Genomic DNA, 11,845 nt, shown 5'->3' on the forward strand with positions numbered 1-11,845 from the left:
CCTCCCACTCTCTAAACCCCACATCTCTTCCCTTCACTACACCCCTTTTACTTTAACTTCATTCATGGCATCATCAAGCTCCAAGAGGCAGAAGAGGAAGGAACCAACGGAGAACATTCCCTTCGACGAGAAGAGATTCAAGACTGCCTTCCATGAACGAGAATTTGAGCGGATAAAGCTCAAAAAGATACTGCCCGAGTTAACCTTCCAAATCAATGAAGACGAATGCCCACAGATTCGGGAGAAGATTGAAGAAAGAGGGTGGCAATTGCTCACCAATCCAGAGGGGAAGATCAATACAAACCTCATCAAAGAGTTCTACACAAATGTGGTCAGAGAAGACAAAACCAGAACCCCAACCTTCAAAAGCTATGTAAGGGGAAAGGAGGTAGACTTCAGTCCAAATGCTATAATAAGAACTCTTCACCTGAAATCACCATACTTTAATGAGCCTAGCTATCATACAAGGATAAGTAAAAGCCAAGACAATGATGAGCTCACTGAGATAGTGACTGACATCTATGTTATAGCAGCTGACTGGGAGAGGTATGGAGATGGGAGACCCCGGTTCATCAAGAGAGGAGACCTTAGCCCAGAAGCCAAGGGGTGGTTTAAACTCGTGAGGAGGTCTATTCTCCCAGCTGCAAATAATTCAGAGGTAAATATTAATCGAGCAACTATGGTACATTCCCTAGTACAAGGTCGAGAAATCAACGTGCATGAACTTATAGCTGAGGAAATTCAAGATTCAACTGAGAAGCTTGAATCAGGTGCCAGGCTTTGGTACCCCAGCACCATTCTCCGATTGTGCACAAAGGCCAAGGTGGTCTTTGAGGATAGTAATCCAGACTGGGTTAACCCAGGGAGGCTAATGACAACTCAGCGTATGGCCTATACTACACTTGCTCAGTAACAAAGAAGGCCACAAATAGGGAAACTAAAAGCAAGGGAAGAAACTCACCAAGAGGAGTCTCATCAGGAAGAATATCATCAGGGAGAGCATCCTTACCCAGCCGATCTGAATATGAATCACCTTCTAAGAGCTATTGAAGATTTCGGGATGAGACATATGGAAGGACAAGAGCAAATATTGAACTGGATGAGCCAACAAGAAGAGTGGAAGAAACAACAAATGGAGCAGCAACAGGAACAATACTCCCAGCTCACTCAAACCATCCACCAAGTTACCGAGAGGCAAGAACGTCAAGATAAGCATTTGCAGGAACTCAATCAGCGACAACTAGCCCAAATGAAAGCATTCAATGAGTTCACTATACTTAATGAAGGACGACAACTACATCGGGAGGAGTTCCACGTCAACACTCAAGCCAAGTTGAACTACATGTCCAGTAATATGCATCAGCTACACTATGCCATCCCTACATATGATGAGGTCCAAAAAGATTTTGTAGAACAAGAAGAGAGGAAAGTGAAACAGCAAAAGGAGACACTCAAGAAGAAGATGGAAGATGGTGGTTTCTGGAAGAAGCTGCTTGGAAAAGGCAAGGGAAGTGGGAGCACAAGCAATCAAGAAGGAGAGCATGGACATCCACAAGAATAAAAGGTGGTGGAGTTCCTTCTTTGGTCCATCTTTCTCTATGTTTTAAATAAGGAAGATCTTGTATGAAATAGAACTTGCTTCCATTTCAGTTTAAACATTTCTAAATTCCTTCTTTTATGTTCTTGTTGAAGAGGTTTATGATATCTAGTCCTTATGTCACTGCATCTTTACCTTACTTAATTGTATATTTGTCCCTTGAAATCAGATGAAAAAGAGAATGAGTGTGTTTTTTTAAAAAAAGACCAGAGTGGAGTCCATAATATGGAAGTGCATTCATGAGATTTTGGTGGGATCATAAGTTAGCTAAGTTGGTTCAACCATAAGGTGGGAAGACAACTATCTGTCATGAATACTATACTTGAGACACACCCCATGAGACTAGATAAATAAGAAGATCCTAATAAGAAAAAGGAAAAGAACAATTAAAGTTGAGAAATAAAAGAAAAAGACTAAGCAATAAGGCTAGGCACCAATGGTTTTAAATCTTGAGGCATGTGTCTGTGGTGTTCCTGTGTGAGGGATCTACTTGGATGAATAAGCTCTTAGGGGTGCTTTATCACTTAGTAACTTGGGTTAACTAACTCGGGATTATCAGCTGAAAGTCCACTATCAAGAGTAACCCTCACCACAGAACATTTAGTAACCTAAAGAGGTGCTGGACACCAAGGCATCAAGAAAAGAAAATGAATAAACTATATGCCTGTGGTGTGTATGTATGGGGGAGAGACTTGAGGGAGTAAGTCCTTAGGGGTGTCTCAACACCTAGCACTTTGAACCAACTGGTTCGGGAGTGTTGGCTGAAAGCTTATCTTAAAGAGTTGCCCCCTTACAGAACACTTAGCCTGAAGAACACCAATAAGCCCTGAAATAACAGCAAAAGGATCAATAAATAAAAGTTTTATGGGATGCAATCATAGTAAGTATTCTAGGATATGATAAAGGTCTAAAAGCCAGGAATGAACCTAAGTTGCTATGCATGAAACCACCATAAAACCAGGGACATAACTTCCACAAGAATGACTCATTTCTCTTGGTATCCCATTCATCATTCTCTTGTTCCAGTACTTGCTTAGGGACAAGCAAGCTTTAAGTTTGGTGTTGTGATGCCAGGGCATTTTGGCCAGTTTCACTGACCTTTTCTTTACTGTTTTTAGGGTAGTTTCATGCATTTTCTTAGGAAATAAGCTAGTTTTGGGTAGATATTCACTTACACCTGGATTCAAGCATACATTGTGCATTTTACATGATTTCATGAGGATTTTGCATGAGTTTAGTGACAAATTGTATGCTGCATTACCCATGACTTGGACCAAAACTTTGATGCACTCTATTGCCTGATTTCAGGACCAAAGGAAGCAAGGAATGGGAGGTAACTTGCAGAGTTAATGAGAAAAGTGACTGCCAATAACGCTCTCGAAGCCATCATTACCCACGTTAAGAGTCACGTTAACTAAGTTAACTTGAACTTTAATGTGAAGAAGGGAATTCGAGCCAATGTTAGTGACACTTAACATTATCACTAACGTTTGCCAATACTCACAAGTGGCCACGTTAGAGTCCACGTTAACTTAGTTAATGTGGCCTCTAACGTTAAAAGGGGGAAAGGAAGCAAACGTTAGTGACATTCAACCTTGTCACTAACGTTTGCCTAAGTGCACAATGCCACGTTAACTCCCACGTTAACTTGGTGAACGTGGAAGCTAACGTGAAGAGGCAAGAGTGGTCGACAACGTTAGTGACACCCAACATTGTCACTAACGTTGGAAGCAACCACACAACCCCAAGGAGCCACGTTAACTTCCACGTTAACTTAGTTAACGTGGAGGCTAACGTGAGAGAAGAAGGTGATGGCCAACGTTAGTGACACTCAACATTGTTACTAACGTTGGAAGGAGCCACACAGGCCACTATGAGCCACGTTAACTCCCACGTTAACTTAGTTAACGTGGAAGCTAACGTGGATGAGTAAAAGATGAGCCAACGTTAGTGACACTCAACATTGTCACTAACGTTGAGGATGGCTAAGCAATGCCACGTTAAAGACCCACGTTAACTAAGTTAACGTTGGCTCTAACGTGAGACGTGGGGGCACATTGGAACGTTAGTGACAATGTTGAGTGTCACTAACGTTCTCGAAGGATGGCAAGCCCACGTTAAAGAGCTACGTTAACTAAGTTAACGTGGGCTCTAACGTAGGAGCAAGGGGGGCTTTTCAACGTTATTGGGAAAGTTAAGCCCCAATAACGTGTGCGAAGGACCTAGAGGCAACGTTAGTGGCAACGTTTGTGCTACTAACGTTGAAGTTAACGTGGCTTTTACTTAGGAACGTTAGTGAGAAAGTTGATTGTCACTAACGTTCTCAAACTCATATTTTCACTAAACGTTAACACCCCTAATGCCCTGAGCTAAAGTCTCTGCCCACTTCACACTTTCTCTCTGCAAGTAAAGCCAAGCCCAAATGAAGAAAAGAACTGCTTCAAACTCAAGATCCAAAGGCCCAAGACTTGAAGAACCAACTAGAAGATGAGAAGAGTAGTATATATAGGAGTAGCTTTGAATTATTTTAGACAGTTCTGGGAGTTGGAAAATAGCATAGAACTACTTCCTGTATTTACTTTCTCTGCACTTCTAGTTTTCATTATGTATTCTCCATCTTTGTTTTCATTTTCCAGAGCTATGAACAACTAAACCCCTTTCATTGGGTTAGGGAGCTCTGTTGTAATTTGATGGATCAATACTAGTTTTCATTATTCTTCTTCTATCTTTTCTCTTGATTTTACTTGAAAGCTTTCGATCTTCATCCAATTGGATAGTGATCTTGGAAAAGAAACTATTCATACTTGGATCTCTTCTGAACCTTGGAAGAGGAATGAAGAGATCAAGCTAGAAATGTTTTCTCATGCTGGACCGAATTGGGTTTGGATGGATATGTGACTATAATCCTCTCAATACTTGGTTTGGGAAATGCATGTGGTATAATCAGTGACCATACTTCATCTCTTCTCATGAGCAATTGACCAAGGAATTGGCTATTGATCAAGATTTGAGAGATTCAATTACAAGAAATTGTAATTCAATCACTTAAGATTGCCAAGGAGATCAATGAGTGCATTGATTGAGGAAGAGATGTAAATGAGATTGATCCGGAGAATGCAACATCTCCTAAGCCCAATGAACTCCCATTTCTGATCTTACCCATTCTCTTTAATTTCTGTTATTTACATTTATGAGCAATTCCCCATTCCCATTTAAGATTCTGTAATTTACTTTCTGCCGATTACTTTCCCGCCATTTAATTTTCTGCAATTCTCAACTAAATTTCTGATTCGCTCAACTAGAACATTCCTCTAATTAAAGTTTCTTGATCAATCAATCCTTGTGGGATTCGACCTCACTCTATTGTGAGTTTTTACTTGACGACAAATTCGGTACACTTGCCGAAGGAAATTTGTTATGAGACAAGTTTTCCGTGCATCAGGGAATAGCTGGGAAGTAAGCTGAGATTACTTTATTCCCTGGAGAGAAGTCCTCTGTAGGGATCTTCTTGTTCCTCTACCTCCTTAGTACCTTCTTCTTTGTTCCTTTTGATGTTGCCTTGCTCCTTGTGACCTCCTCTTCCAAGGAGATTTTGTTGCTGGTCTCATATAACTCTGGTGGTTTAGGTTCCTCCTGATTTTCCTTAAGCTGTGACAGCTGCTGATTGCCTTGTTCATCAACCAAGGGGATTCCCAGATGTGCCGGTTGTGCTTCAGTGCTTGTTTCTTCCTTCAGTATCTCACTGTGATCTTTCCTTGGTTCTTTGTTCTCTTGATCTGTTTCTTGTGAGGGCTTGAAAACATTGAAAGTGAGTTGTTCACCATGGATCCTCAAAATTAGCTCCCCTCGCTCCACATCTATAAGTGCTCTGGCTGTAGCTAGGAATGGTCTTCCCAATATGATCAGGTGGAGGTGACTCTCTTCCATGTCCAAGATGACAAAGTCTATGGGAAGGAAGTATTTTCCAACCTTCACCAGCATATTTTCAACCACTCCTACTGCTTGTTTTTGAGTTTTGTCAGCCAGCCTGATAACTACATCTGTGAGTATTATCTCATTGATCTGTAGCCTCTTCATAAGGGATAAAGGCATTAAGTTGATGCTTGCTTCCAGATCGCAAAGTCCTTTATCAAACATTATTTCTCCTATGGCACAGGGGATGTGGAAACTCCCAGGGTCCTTCCTCTTTGTCGGCAACTCTGGTTGAATGAGAGCACTGCACTCCTTATTCATCACTATTGTTTGTCCTCCTTTGAGTGAGCTTTTCCTGGTCAGCAGCTCCTTCATATACTTAATGTATGAGGGCATTTGTTGGAGGGCCTTGATGAATGGTATGTTTACATGGAGAGATGCAAATATGTTAAGAAACCTTGAGTATATTCTCTTCTCTACACAGCCATTTAGTAATTGGGAAAAGGGTGCATAGAGTCTCAGCAGCTCCTTCTGTGTCAGTTCCTTCTGTGTAATTGTGGTTTCTTGATGATTCTCCCCCTGCTTTCTTGCTGAAGTATTTTCAGGTTGTTCTAATGGGTTGTTCAGCTCTTCCTCAGTCTCCTTATCACTTATAGTAACCATCTTGCGATCTTCCCATCTTACTTTCTTTGCTTCACCTCTCGGGTTTTTCTCTGTGTCACTTGGGAAGCTGTCTATAAGTTTGGGAATCTGCTCGGAGAGGTATCCCACTTGAAATTCCAGCCTCTTGATGGTGTCTCCCTGATTCTTAATATTGGCTCGCACCTCCTCCTTGAACACCTTATTATCTTGAATCTCCTTGCATATGCCTTCAAGTAGAGTCTCAATTCTGGAGAGTCTATCTTCAGATGATGGTGAGTTGAGAGTGGAGGGGTGAGTTGGGTTATTTTGGTTTTGGTATGGATGTGGAGAGTTGTTGTTAGGGTGGTGTTGATATGATCTCTGTGTGGACTGTTGGTGAGCTGCATGGTTGTTGGGGTTGTGACGTCTCTGATCTTAGCCTTGATCATGTTGATTTTCCCACCCAAAGTTTAGGTGATTCCTCCAACCAGGGTTGTAGGTCTTGGAGTATGGATCATGGGTCTGCCTGGGTGAGTTTCCAATGTAGTTGGCTTGTTCATGCTCACCTTCTGACTCTGCATTCACTCCCTCTTGGGTTGCTGATGAGGTGGTGATTACTGCTACTTGGTTCCTCTCCATCTTCTTGGTAAGATCAGCCAGCTGCTTGGTGATAAGCTTGTTTTGGGCCAGCAGTGCATCCACATTGTTCAGCTCCATCACTCCTCTAGTGTTGCCTCTTTTAGAAGCATAGAAGTAGTCATTCTCAGCTACAGTCTCAATGACATCTATGGCTTCTTCAATGGTCTTCTTCTTGTTCAGAGATTCCCCGGATGAGTGGTCAACTGCCTTCTTCGATTCATAAGAAAGACCTTCATAGAAAATGTGCAGCTGCACCCATTCATTGAACATATCTGGCGGGCATCTTCTCAGGTCCTTAAACCTTTCCCATGCTTCATATAGAGTCTCACCATCTTGTTGCCTGAAAGTTTGAACCTCAGCTCTCAACCTATTGATTCTTTGAGGAGGATAGAATCTTGCCAAGAATTTGTTCACCACATCTTCCCAGGTTTTTAAGCTCTCCTTTGGGAAGGACTCCAGCCATGTAGATGCCTTGTTCTTGAGTGAGAAGAGAAATAAGAGTAGTCTATAGGTGTCAGGATGAACACCGTTAGACTTCACAGTATCACATATCCTCAGGAAGGTGATTAAATGCTGGTTGGGGTCTTCTTGGACACCTCCTCCGAACGAACAGTTATTATGAACAAGGGTGATGAGCTGTGGCTTTAGTTCAAAGTTGTTGGCATGTATGGTTGGCTTTTGAATGCTACTCCCACAGTTTCCTGGGTTTGGGTTGATATAAAAGCCTAAAACTCTTCTCTCTTGCCCAGCATGATTTGCTAGACCTTCTCTGCCATGGTTGTGAGCCTCTTCTTCATGATGATTCTCCATATTTTCATCCACGTTTGGTTCAAAATACTCCTCCTCTTCCTCAGCACCAACTACTCTCTTTCCTCCTTTTCTCCATATTAAGTTTGGTGTTGTGATGCCAAGGCATCATAGGCTAGTTTCACTAGCATTTTTCTGTTAGTTTTAGTTGTTTTATGCATTTTCTTGAGCTTAAAGTAACCAAAAATGGTTAAATGAAGAACAAAGTAATGAACCATCCAAACAATATGATTTTGATGCAAATTCCATGAGTTTTAGCTATATTACTTAAATGCTATGAATGAAAGATTTCTCATGAAATTTTGCAAGACTTTGATGCAATTGTTTGGATGATTTCAGGGAAGAAGAGGCTAAGCAAGGAAGCAACAAAATCAATAAAGGAAGCTTGAACATCACATGTGGAGTTTAAGTTCCAGTTTAAGCCTAAACTGGAGCTTAAACGCCAAAATCATGAAGGATAAGAAATGCTGGGATTGAAGTTTAACCTCCAGTTTGACCTCAAACTGGAGGTTAAACGCCAGAATGATAAGCCTCACTAAAGAAGCATTCCACGTTTAACCTCCAGTTTGACCTCAAACTGGAGGTTAAACGCCAGAATGAGTATGCCACCCAGGGAGGAGTTCCACGTTTAACCTCCAGTTTGACCTCAAACTGGAGGTTAAACGCCAGAACCAGGAAGAGTACCAGGGAGCCATTCCACGTTTAAGCTCCAGTTTGACTCAAACTGGAGCTTAAACGTGTTCGATAGCTTTTCTACTCCAGGGTTGCTCTCTCCATCTCCACGTTTAACCTCCAGTTTGACCCCAAACTGGAGGTTAAACGTGTTCGACACCTCCAGGGCCACCATTCTAAGCTTCCACGTTTAACCTCCAGTTTGACCTCAAACTGGAGGTTAAACGTGTTCGACCTCCAGTATGCCTCCACCCTTTTCCACGTTTAACCTCCAGTTTGACCTCAAACTGGAGGTTAAACGTGTTCGACCTCCAGGGCTGCCCTTCCTATCTCCACGTTTAAGCTTCAGTTTAACCTTAAACTGAAGCTTAAACGTGTTCGACTACATGACTCTCCAGGGCTACCTTCTTCCATTTCCACGTTTAAGCTTCAGTTTAACCTTAACTGAAGCTTAAACGTGCTTCTACAAATGGCCTCACTGGAAGTGTCTGGCGTTTAAGTTGCAGTTTAAGCTTAAACTACAACTTAAACGCCACTCTTGAAAAAGGTTTCTGGGCCAAAAATATTGTGATTTAAGTTAGTCTTTGAGCACAATTATTAACTTAAACTTACTTTGGTATGAAACCCAATTGAATATCATGGTTTATGGGATTGGGCCTGAAGGATTGATGAGTTTGAAATCTCAATTTATTGAGTCATGTGTCATTATTTGATTATCACTAAGTTGGCTCAATAAATGTTACAGGATTTGGATCAACAACCTCATCAAGATTATGGATCATAAACCCAAGGCAAAAGGAAAGCAAGGAGAGGCCTCAAAGCCCAAGAAGCACAACTGAAGCTCAATATAGAAAGTGTATAAATAGGATAGAAGTTAAGTTAGAGGGGACTTTTACTTTCACTTTTAGCTAGTTTTCCTTTTCTTTGTAATTGAATTCAGAGCTATGATTCACTAAACCCCCTTTCATTGGGTTAGGGAGCTCTATTGTAATTCAATGAATCAATAATAGTTTATCTTCTTCTTCAATCTTTTCTCTTGAATTTTGTTAGAAAGCTTCTCGATCTAATTCCATTGAGTAGTTGTCTTGGGAAAGAAACTACTCATACTTGGAATCCTTCGGAGCCTTGGGAAAGGAATGGAGGATTCATGCTAGAGAAGCTTTCTCACAGTGGATTGGATTGGGGTTTGGATGGATATTGTGACATGTAATCCTACCAAATTGTGGTTCATGAAATTGTGTGGTATAATCAGTGATCAAGCATCATCTCTTCTTATGAACATTTAAACCAAGGGATTGGGAATTTGTTTGTTTTTAGAGAGCATTGGTGAGCCAAGGAATTGGGATCCAATCATATAAGATTGCCAAGCAAAATTCAATGAATGCATTGGTTGAGGAAGAGATATACATGTTTTGATTCGGAGATTTCAATATCTCCTAAACCCAATGAATTCCCCATTTCTGATTTCCACTTTCTCTTTACATTCAGCAATTCAATTCTTGCAATCACCCCCATTCCCTTTTAATTTCAGCAATTTACATTCTGCTCTTTAATTCATGCAATTTAAGATTCAGCCATTTAATTTTCTTGTCATTTACTTTTCCCGCCAATTTTACATTCCGCAATTCTCATCTCAATTCTTGATTCCGCTCAACTAGAACACACTTCTAATCCGAATTGCTCAATCAACCAATCCTTGTGGGATTCGACCTCACTCTATTGTGAGTTTTTACTTGACGACGATAACCGGTGCACTTGCCGGAAGGAATTTTGCCGATCGTGCAATTTCCTAAATCGTAGCATAACTAGTTTATGCGCATCAAGTTTATGGCGCCGTTGCCGGGGATTGGTTTTCGATTGACAATTCTCAAATTGGAAGCTAACTAGATTGAGCAATTTTCTCTTGCTTTGTTAATTCTGTTCTAGATACTTGTTGAATTTTAATTTCTGCACTTGGTTACATGCTTTCCTTCTTTATGCCTTTAAATTCATGCAACTAACTCACTGACTCACTAACTGTTTGAATTAATTCCTCAATTGAGCTAACCATACTCTTCCAGTAACCAAGAGTATTTCACTTGTTTGTGTTTGAGCTGTGTTCTTGTATGACAGGTAGGAGAGGAGAGACATCAACTCCTCCATATACCGAACCAGAGAGGACCCTTCATAGACTTAGAAGGGAAGCAAGAGGGAAGAGAGTAGTGGGAGAAGAGGAATCTGAAGGAGAATCTGAGGACAATTTTGAGGAAGCTTTAGATCTCAACATGGATAGAGAAGTTCACAACCATGAGAGAGCTGATGGAAACGATGCCATCCCTGAGAGGAGGGTTCTTAGTTCATACATAAACCCAACCTCTGGGAATTGTGGTAGTAGCATCCAGAAACCACCCATTCAGGCCAACAATTTTGAGCTCAAGCCACAGCTAATATCACTTGTGGAAAATCATTGTTCCTTTGGAGGAAGTGCTAATGAAGACCCAAACCAACATCTCACAAAATTCCTGAGAATTTGTGACACTGTGAAGTCCAATGGAGTCCAGGAAGATGCCTATAAACTGCTTTTGTTCCCATTTTCACTTAGGGACAAAGCAGCTAAGTGGCTGGAATCATTCCCAAGGGGGAGTCTAACAACATGGGATGAGGTGGAAAGCAAGTTTCTGGCACGTTTCTACCCTCCACAAAAGGTCAATAGGCTTCGATCTGAGGTTCAGACTTTTAGACAACAAGATGGTGAAACTCTCTACGAGGCATGGGAGAGATTCAAGGACTTGACAAGGAAATGCCCACCAAACATGTTCCATGATTGGGTGCAACTGCACATCTTCTATGATGGGCTCTCTTATGAATCAAGGAAGGCTGTAGACCATTCATCAGGAGGTTCATTGAACAGGAAAAAGACTGTGGAAGAAGCCATTGAAGTGATCGAGACAGTGGCTGAGAATGAGTACTACTATGCATCAGAAAGGCACAACACTAAGGGAGTCATGGAGCTGAACCATGTTGATACAATTCTAGCCCAAAACAAGGTGTTTGCCAAGCAACTAGCAGAGCTTACCAGGCAATTAGAAACAAAGCAAGTGGCTGCAATACACACACAAGATCAAGAGGAAGTAGGCATTGAAGGAGGTGATTGGGATGAGGTTAACTATGTGGGAAACCAACAAAGGCAATCATATGATCCACATTCCAACACTTACAACCCAGGCTGGAGAAACCACCCAAACTTTGGGTGGGGAAACCAACAAACCCAACCACAAAACCACAAACCTTACAACCACAACCAACAAAACAATTCCACATACCAAAACTCCAACCAAAGATCATACCAAGCCACACAAAACACTTACCCCCAATCATCATATCATGGCCAAAATAATCAACATACCCAACCTAATCCGAACCAACAATTTCAAGATCAATTGAACCGGATAGAAGGAATTATGGCAACCATGAGTCAAGACATCATTGAACTGAAGAGCTTCAGGGATGATGTGAGAACTACCTTAAGAAACCATGGTGAAAAACTCAAAAGGATGGAATCTCAAGTAGGAGAGCTATCTCAACAGGCACCCAAATCAACTGCAGTGTTCCCTAGTG

The 11,845-nt window shown here is 41.4% G+C and overlaps 1 non-coding gene across 1 annotated transcript; it reads right to left on the reverse strand.

Moving 5' to 3' along the window:
- Nucleotides 1–10,938: 10,938 nt before the first annotated feature.
- On the reverse strand, nucleotides 10,939–11,042 carry LOC112760019 (small nucleolar RNA R71). Its single transcript, XR_003180478.1, has one exon. It is a non-coding gene; the product is annotated as a small nucleolar RNA R71 (small nucleolar RNA).
- Nucleotides 11,043–11,845: the final 803 nt, after the last annotated feature.

The sequence above is a fragment of the Arachis hypogaea genome, chromosome 16, assembly GCF_003086295.3.
Source record: "Arachis hypogaea cultivar Tifrunner chromosome 16, arahy.Tifrunner.gnm2.J5K5, whole genome shotgun sequence".
Lineage (NCBI taxonomy): Eukaryota > Viridiplantae > Streptophyta > Magnoliopsida > Fabales > Fabaceae > Arachis > Arachis hypogaea.